We start from the raw sequence: 9,268 nt of genomic DNA, 5'->3' as shown, positions 1-9,268 counted from the left end.
AAAAAAAAAAAGGTCAACAGGTGTAGCAGTCCAACCGACTCGTGGACTGTCCGGACGGTAGCACTGTCATTTAGACGCCTATGCACTGATCGAAAATAAACATACATGCATACACTGTAATTTACTATGTGGAGAACACTCATTTTATCTGTAAAGTTGATTGCAACGAATTGTGCAACAAATGAACTTGCCAAGACAGACTATAAAAAATTAATTTTCTATGTAATATTCTTAATTGCAAAGAAGCCAAATCTGGCAATGTTGCTCAGAACTGACTAAAGCGCCACTTGTAATCGTCCAATGCGCCAAGTTTGGCGCATGCGCCACGGTTTGGCCACCCCTGCCCTACTGCCTACTGAGAATCATTAAATTGTGTGTTCTTATTAAATTGATTTTGATTTTTCTCAATGGTTTGATGATTATACATATGCACACACCCAAAACACATGAAAAATTTACGACTTAAAAGAATATTAATTAATAAAATATCTTTAGTAGTATTCATAAATTCCAAAATTTCTAGTTTCCTCGATTAGATCTTAGGCCATCAAAAGCGGTATCTGACGGCAGGATTATTGGGAAGAACAGACTACTGTATTTGAAAAAAATATATACATTTCTACCAGGGCTGTGGAGTCGGAGTCGGAGTCGGAGTCAGGAGGAATTTCTGGCTAGAGGAGTCGGAGTCGGAGTCGGAGTCGGAGTCGGGTGTTTTTTTACCGACTCCGCAGCCCTGATTTCTACCTTAAGTCAACTTCTCCCCCCTGTACGAACACCAAGAGGGTCCCTTTTTTGCTTGTCCATCATGAGTTCGGCCAGGTTCACAATGACGGCGACTGAATGAGAAATTGCTTAACCTTTCGACCATCTAGCCGCGCGACGTGGTAAAACACTTCGACTGTTTTAAGGACTAGAGTCGACTTAAGTTTTCAGAAATTGGTTGATTCGAATATGGACGCGTTGCATAGTAAAGTGGCTTTAAAATAGCCGAATATGCAAACCAATGACATAGTTCGTTTCGCTTGAAACACTACGTTAAAATGCTTTGTTAGAACTCGTAGCCTGGTAAATCGGCTTTCTCTGTTCTTTCAATATCTTGCCGCCTCCATTATGGGAATGACTGAAACTGTGATGAATAGGGAAATGTCTCCAGTTCTTCTCAGAGTGAAGAATCAGAAATGAGAACTGAATTTCAGAGAAAGTCGTTTTTAAATTAACTGAGAAATTCTAACTACAGAGAAGAGTAATTTCTCATAACGTTGACGTAGCAAATATTTCACGGTACTGTATAAATATTTGATATTAAATACGAGGATGCAATTATTTGTGGGCATTCTATTAATGAGTTTTGCTTTTATATGAAGTTAGTTAATCTTTCGCGGTTATTTGTGATTCAAATTTAGATCAATTACTAATTAATAAAAATTTCCTAAATGTGAATGAACATTCAAATTCGAATATTTTATCATCCCGAAATAATGAACCTTTTCTCAATTCTATGTGCAAAATTTTTTTAAAATATGTTTTTTGGGCATAGTATTAAAAGTTTGGAGTTTCGAATTTAATCCTCGTACTGTATTAGATTTACAAAATGTACACGTTTGGTTTATTGATAATTTTTAAAAGTTCCGCTAGGGGACGCAGTAATTCATAACTTCAAGTCGTTTCGTGAAGAATAATGTTATTCTAACTGTAAAAAAAGCAATTACTACAAGGAAAATAATAATAATAATAATGTCAGTTCAATCAATAAGTATAAAAATTACAACTGCAACGTTTAAAAGTATTTTAACTAACTATAAATTGTCACTGTAAAAAGTGTAGCTTCAACTTGGTCCCATGGTGTAATGGTTAGCACTCTGGACTTTGAATCCAGCGATCCGAGTTCGAATCTCGGTGGGACCTCGTTACTTTTTATTTATTTTATTACCTTTTAAAATTCCTTTTAAAACTTTTAAGTACTTCATAATACTTAATAAATACATTTAACGTTTATCTATATAAAATCTTGATTTCTTTTTATACTTAAAATTAACTTCGCGCTTTTTAATATGATAATAATGATTAGGAAATTTAACATTAATGATTAATTAAAGACGTAAATGCATGAAATATATCTTTAATATATAATAGATAAAAGAATGATATAAGACTCTTTTTATTAATTGCGCCTGCCATGTTATTTCCTCTTCCAATCACTTTTTATGTTATAAATTTTTAATTAAATTTGAATTAGGTTAAAAATTTCCTAATGGTCCTATCCTTGAACTTAACCTGATCGTAGACTATGTTTAATCAAATATGAGGCAAAGACCTTGCAAGGACGAGACCTTGAGATATTTTCTGATTGATATGTAACTGTTTACAAAAACATTATTGGTCAAAATAACTAATATATATGTGTCCAGTGTAACCTTGAGTCTGATTACCAATAAATTAATTCTATTTCTATAAAGATATTTTTTTTTTTTTTTTTTTTTTTAGATGATAGTTAAATAAATATTTATCGAGATTTTATAGGTTGAATAAATTAGCTAGCATCTTGCTACTACTAAGTTTGCTTGTGCTTTTAATACTGTTTTTAAATATATATATATATATTAATTGTTATGATGATTGTTTAAGTCAACAGATGGTGCTATGTGTTTTATATGCACTTCCCCGTTACGTTCGCATCCTAAAATTAGTATTCTGCTGATAATTTTTCTTTAACTCTGTTTACTTTTAAACAATTTAACTCTTTAGTTTAACAGTAATGTTAATTATTAACTTTCTTATAATTAATGGCATTTCTGGTTTTCTTTACGATATTGTTGCGAGTAATAATATGTATACGTACACATTCATTCATACACATGAATGTTTTACAAATATAACCTGACATCCGGGTTTCACCCAAGAGAATGCTGCTTTTCTCTAAGGACTTTTGACCCCCTCCTGTTCTATAGCGAGTATCAACGTGGAAAATGTTTACTTTAGTTGAAAAGCTTCCATTGTTGTTAAGGTCACTTTGCTTTGCTGATGCTACCTTTCACAAATTAAACTTGTCCAATAAATTTTTAGTTAGATTGAACATATAATCGTTTCTATTTTTTAGTGAAAAATATATTTAGGTCAACATGTATATTTATTATTAAACAATAGAGATGCACATTAGTAAAAAAAAAAAAAAAATGCATAGTCATATACTTGCCATAGATAGGTTCTATGAATAAAAGTTAGATCTGTAACTTTTAACTGTTTTAAAAATTAGAAATTATAGTTTAATAAAATAATAATACAAATAATTTTTCTTTTATTTTCTTCCTATAAATGAAAGAAATAATGCGTGAAAATATCAAAGGCTAATATATTTGTTTACTAGGCGTGTCGCTATTTAATTAGTTTGAAGATTACAGACCATTGTAGGATGATAAGCCATCTTTGAAATAAAATGCCATAATAAGAAACTAATCACATATAAATGCGACAGATTAGATATGCAAATAGTCGTATTTGTTAAAAAATATAGATAGAAAAACTATGTCATTATAAGCATGATATTTAGTATTAAAATTAATAAACTTATTTTTCTTAATTTATTTTATAGTTTCCGCTTGTCTATGGTATCATCTTCATGTACAGTACAATAACGCAGGTTTCTTTTTATGACATAAGGATAAAGTGGAATAAGATGAACCCCTATTTCTTGTTTTTTATGTGCAGGAAGTAGTAATCTGTTGAATATATGACAGTATATAATAATAAATAAACAAATATCAAGGAAAGGATTTAACAAATGTTTAATTATTATTTCAATAATAATTTAGAAAATCAAGTCTTAAAGTATGAATAATTGTCAAATTTCTTTAATAGTCCTTTAATCGTTACTTATTTACAACCTAAGCGTTGACAAAATTTATAGTATATTGTTATACNTAGAAAACTTTGATTACTCCTAATTGTGTTATAATTTTGTTTTTATTTTTTATTATGTGTTTAAAATATTTCTAATAAAAACTACGTTCTTCTATGTAAAAAATAAAAATAATAAACAAAAAAAAGAAATAATTTTGTATTTTTTAAGACCAATTATAATTGATATTGTGTAACAAATTATATGTAATGTAATGTGTGTACGGCTTATTAAATTTATGTAATTTCTATTAGTAGTGAATTCTTTAGAAAATATATTATTCATTTTATCTTCACATACTCTTCTTTATCATTTTCCCTCGTGACCTATTACAGTAAATTCAAGGAATGATTTGATGTTTCAATAAGATAAAATAGTTTTATGATATGAATTTTGTTATAATTTGTTTTATTTAACTATAATTTTTAAGTTTTTTATGAAATTAATGTTGACATTATCAGATCACACACTTTCGCAATATTTATTGAAGACAAATTAATCATTTTATTATTTAAAAACTAATAAATAAAACAGAGAGTCATTCTTTATAATAAAAGAACAGACTTTAAAAAGCTTTNTTTAAGATTTAAATAGTAAAGATGATTTTGTTTATTTTTATTCTAAATTACGTAGTGAATTGCAATATTTGTATTAGCGAGTCACTCTTAGAAAAAAAAAATTATAATTAATGACGATCTGAATTATATGATTTAATATCATTAATTTTTAACCAGTTTTTCAACCATGAAAGTAATTAAATTTTAAAGATTCATAGTTTCATTTATCTTTCTTAGAAAAAAAAAATTATATTAAAACTTGATGAAGGATGAGCAACTTTAAAACGGATTTGAATTTTTTGTTGTTACTATTTGTTTCATAATAAAAGCACAAAATAGCTTGTTAATAAAACATTCCGACCGTTAAATTTATCGGTATTAAAAATTCTAATAGATAATAAAAACAGAAAGGTTATCTTATATTAAAAAAAATCCAACCCACTAACTGATATTCGTCCATGACTATATACGGTTATGCGCGGTCAATAACCTATATCATAATTTCGTATGAAAATTAGTAAAAGTCTAATAATAAAACGATGAACAATTAAAGGAGTTTTAAGTTAAAGTGATTAAATAGTGAAATATATTTAGGATAGGTGCTGAGTTCGAATTCGAATCGTTGCATTGTAAAATTACACTTTACACATTTTTTTCGTACTGAAAGACCCACTAGTAACTTAACCCAGTGAGAATAATGCAGGTCAAATTGACTCGCATGCAATCTACAACAAAAAGTGAATCATTGCCAAGTTCAGATCAGGTGAGATCCGGTCATTCACCCCACTGGTCTATATTATATGAAGAATGTTTTGTCACGTGCAGCGTGTACATGTGACTGGATAATTCTAGTAATGATATCTATTTAAATATCTTTCTATTTTTTAATGTTGGTTATTTTGAATTAAAAAAAATAAAACTTGAATAATAAAGATGTATACGATATCGTTTGAAATATCTGATAATTTCATCTTATCGACAAAATATACAGTCTCAATTATAAAGTACAATTAAAAAATACTTAATTTATTCGCTAAATATCCTGATTGATTCTTGATATCCTGATCCCTTTTACATAATTAATCAGCTTGAAGGGAGATTTCATGCTATTTTTTTAACGTAAACGGAAGCAGTTCTATGTATTAACTATAGCCCGAAGTTTAATCTAATTTGAAATGAAAGAAAAAAAAACATTTGTATGTATTTGTATGAGAATCAATTGTTATAAGTTAATTTGAAAACTGAAGCGTTATAAAAGTTTAATGTGTTTGATTTATAGTGTTTATTTTTAGTCTGTTACTTAAACCAGTTTCGAAAAATAGATAAGTATGCAGCTAGGAATATAGGTCCATATAGATCAATGAAGCATAGCCTTACCTGGAGAAAATAAATAACTTGGGTTTTTCTTAGAGTTAGCAATGTCGTGATGTTGTATTTCCATTTCTTTGCACAAAATGCACTTAAGACCTATTTCTTGTCTTTGGTCGTGCGTATCTTTCAAAATTTCTTTTGTAATTTTATCATATCTAAGTTTACTAAGATATTAAGTTTAAAATATATAACAAAGTAAATATCATTTTAAAAAGGATAAACTAAGTATTATAAAGTTAGTGAAAAAGGAATAATTAACCAACTTGCCTAACTCAATTCTAAGCTCACTCCTTTCTACAGTTATGAAAAAGGATACATGGAAATTTAAGATTCGGCGGAAACAGCTGGAAGGATAAACTACACTAATGAACTGCATGAAATTTGGTGTGACAACCTCCCACCCTTTTGCAACACAATCTGCTACTTAGGTCAAAAGGGTCATTTCGCTTTTCCCTTTATCCCACCTGGAGATCCTTTGATGCCAAACAGAACCCCTCATCGGTCACAAGAGGGTTAACCTTATGACCTGACCCCGGAAAAACAACTTTTGATGGAAAACACTTTTTATTTCCAAAAAGTTGATATTTGTGTTTATCGTCTCATATATGCTGAAATCATGAACAAACTGGTAAACATCCACAGAGAGAGTCCAGAAAAGTAAAGGTGTAGGCAGCAGCAAAGGCGTACGTAGGCTCATATTCATAACATTCTCATCTAAAATACGGGCGTAAGCAAGGTACTTAAAAGAAAATACACTATTTATAGAGGCAAAGTATTATCTTTCTTCGAAACTTGAGACTTTTAAAAATATCTTCATAAATACATTATACATAAACAACTTTAATTTAAAAAAAATTTCTGTCTGATAACTAAATTACAAAATTTTTTTAATGATTTTAAACTAACCGTTTATATTTCAACAATCGGTGTTCGCATTTTTGTTGCATTTTGATACAATAAGTATAGAAAATTTACCGCAGATTTATTATGTAAACAGCATTTTAATTAATATATTTTAAAATAGTTACACGAATTTCTTTCCTTATTTAGTTTTTTAAATAATGAGACACGGAAATNTTTAAAATTTTTATGCATATCTTCTAAAAGTTTATGAATTCTATGAAATAGTAAGATAAATGTTTTAACAGTTGACAAATTTCAAAAAGAAAAACTAAAAATCTGCAAAAACAAATTAAATTAATAAAACATCAAAAAAAAGTAAATATAAATTTAAAAAATAAAAAATAAACTGCATTAGAAAATTAATAACAATTTTAAAAATCCTGTGAGAATTCAAAGAAAAAATTTTACTTAACATTAAAAAAAATGATATTACAAACCCGATAAACTACTTATCAAAAGCATAAAATAATCAAGATTTAAAACACGTTTAGAAAATGTACTATTATAATTTTTGTTTTGTTTTTGTTGACATTTCTATAAATCAAACATTTCATTTCAAAATAACAATAAATAACAAATTGATATAATGTAACACTTTTTTAATTTTGAAAATAATTAAATTCAAATATTTTAGAAACAAAGCTAATATGATTTTTAAAAAATTTCCTATTGGCTTATATACAATGGGATTTGTGACAATGATTCTTAAAAGTTGTGTTGCGCGAATGCTAACATGAATAATCTATTTATTTACATTTCTTTGTCAATAATAAATAAATAATATAAATAAAAATATCATAAACTGTAGTTACAGTATATTCACGATTTCACTGTAATTTTCTACATTATTTTTATATCAAAATATACAATAATTTATTTATTTATTTTATTTACAATTAGGGAATTCCCTAAGACAACAGTTTCCCCACATTAATTTTATATAGCCTATACTACATACAAATAGATATAGATAGATTTTATGTATACTTTTATAACTAACTCTGTTATGGATTAAATAATTCAAAGCTTAATATCTTTTTATTATATGATTCTAAGCATTTTTGAGTTTTTGAGCAATTGAAAATTATATCTTAATTTAAAGATAGACAGAATTTGTCTTTTTGTTGTATTTGTGATAATCAAATCAATATCTGAAAATAACAAAAATGATATTATTTTAAACTAAATGAAATTAAATAATCAAATTGACAGTGTAATTTTTAAAAATACTTAGCATTTTACTGGCATTTAAACAAAAGATAACTTCATTGAAACATTTTAAATAAATTCGTAATATATTTACGCGAAGAAAAGTTCAAATTTATCGGAAATGCTAATAAATAAACAATTTGGATGCTAAACAATAAATTAAGCATATTGATATTTTATTATTAGATGAGTAGGAAAACCGGTACACTTTACAAAAGTATTTTCCAAAGTGTGGCACGTGCACACCCCCCGGGAATACACGAAAGATTATGGCGTCATGGAAATTTTCGACTGTGTACCACTGACACATAGAATCAAGAAATAACGCTGTGGTAACGAATTATTTTAAACGTGTAAATTTTCCAATAAATAATATATTTCATATTAATTCTCTTACTCGGTTGTGGTGCTGTATTGGGTAGCTTGCAAAAGATTTTTTTTAAATTTTCTCTTTTGCCAGGAGAGTAGGCTACTTGGCACTTGCGACAATTTAAGAACGGGTATACTAATGTCACAACTTTGGGAAACGCAGCTTTACAATGATTTAAAAAACATACAAGCTTTATTATGTAAATTCAAATAGGTTATAACGGATAATCGAAGTTTCTCGTGTTTCTTGCAACTTCTGATCCTATTAACATTAATTAATTTAAAAAAAAAGTATATTATTTTAATTAGAATTAATCGAGATTCAAATGGAATGTTTCCCTTTTATTTCAATAAGCTTAAGTGGAAGTAGTGATGTGTTAACATTGTAAACACCTTTTTTGTAAAGATATAATAGAAGCGATTTATCAGGCCCTTTATTATACAGGGCGTATCTGTTTTCTCATCTTTTGAATGAAACTCGTTGAACTGTTAAAACTTATTCGACTATACAGAAATTATAACGTTCGATCCCGTAAGTACAATACATCTGCTTCTCACTCCTTCCAGCTTTAAAATTTTGTCATCGCTGCCCACAAACCGGAAGCCATGAGGTAATTTTCGGTGTATTGCTAACGATTGATTCATAAATGATTCAATACCGTTTCACTTTCGGCAAAAACTAGAAAAAAAAGTTCATTGACATTTCAAAAACAACATCCTTCCTATTCGTAGCAGTAAACTTAAGTAACAATTTCTTAGAAATTTCTTTACGTCAATTAAATAACTGCACCCGTTAATAATGAATAAACTTAAATGAAAGTTAATAGTAAATAATTCATGTTTCAATTTAATAATTCTGTTGACAAATTTATTTAATACCGAGAAGTTAATAAATAATTAACTGTTAATTTGCATTATTAAATTTTATATATTAATATAAATTATCAAATTTTATGTATAATAA

At 27.8% G+C, this 9,268-nt stretch overlaps 1 protein-coding gene and 1 non-coding gene across 3 annotated transcripts in view; both read left to right on the top strand.

Moving 5' to 3' along the window:
- Positions 1-1,833: 1,833 nt before the first annotated feature.
- Trnaq-uug lies at positions 1,834-1,905 on the top strand. The gene has a single exon. It is a non-coding gene; the product is annotated as a tRNA-Gln (tRNA).
- Positions 1,906-8,196: 6,291 nt separating this feature from the next.
- Positions 8,197-9,268, top strand: part of LOC111617930 (PR domain zinc finger protein 1-like) — a 21,173-nt gene continuing 20,101 nt past the window's right edge. For both annotated transcript variants that reach the window (XM_023359315.1, XM_023359307.1), the window contains exon 1: positions 8,197-8,267. The gene's annotated coding sequence lies outside the window, so the exon portion shown is untranslated. The remainder of the gene's footprint in view (positions 8,268-9,268) is intronic.

This window comes from Centruroides sculpturatus, unplaced genomic scaffold (assembly GCF_000671375.1).
Source record: "Centruroides sculpturatus isolate CEXI.00-Female unplaced genomic scaffold, Cexi_2.0 scaffold57, whole genome shotgun sequence".
Classification (NCBI taxonomy): Eukaryota; Metazoa; Arthropoda; class Arachnida; order Scorpiones; family Buthidae; genus Centruroides; species Centruroides sculpturatus.
This window is presented reverse-complemented; position numbering and strand designations above follow the sequence as displayed.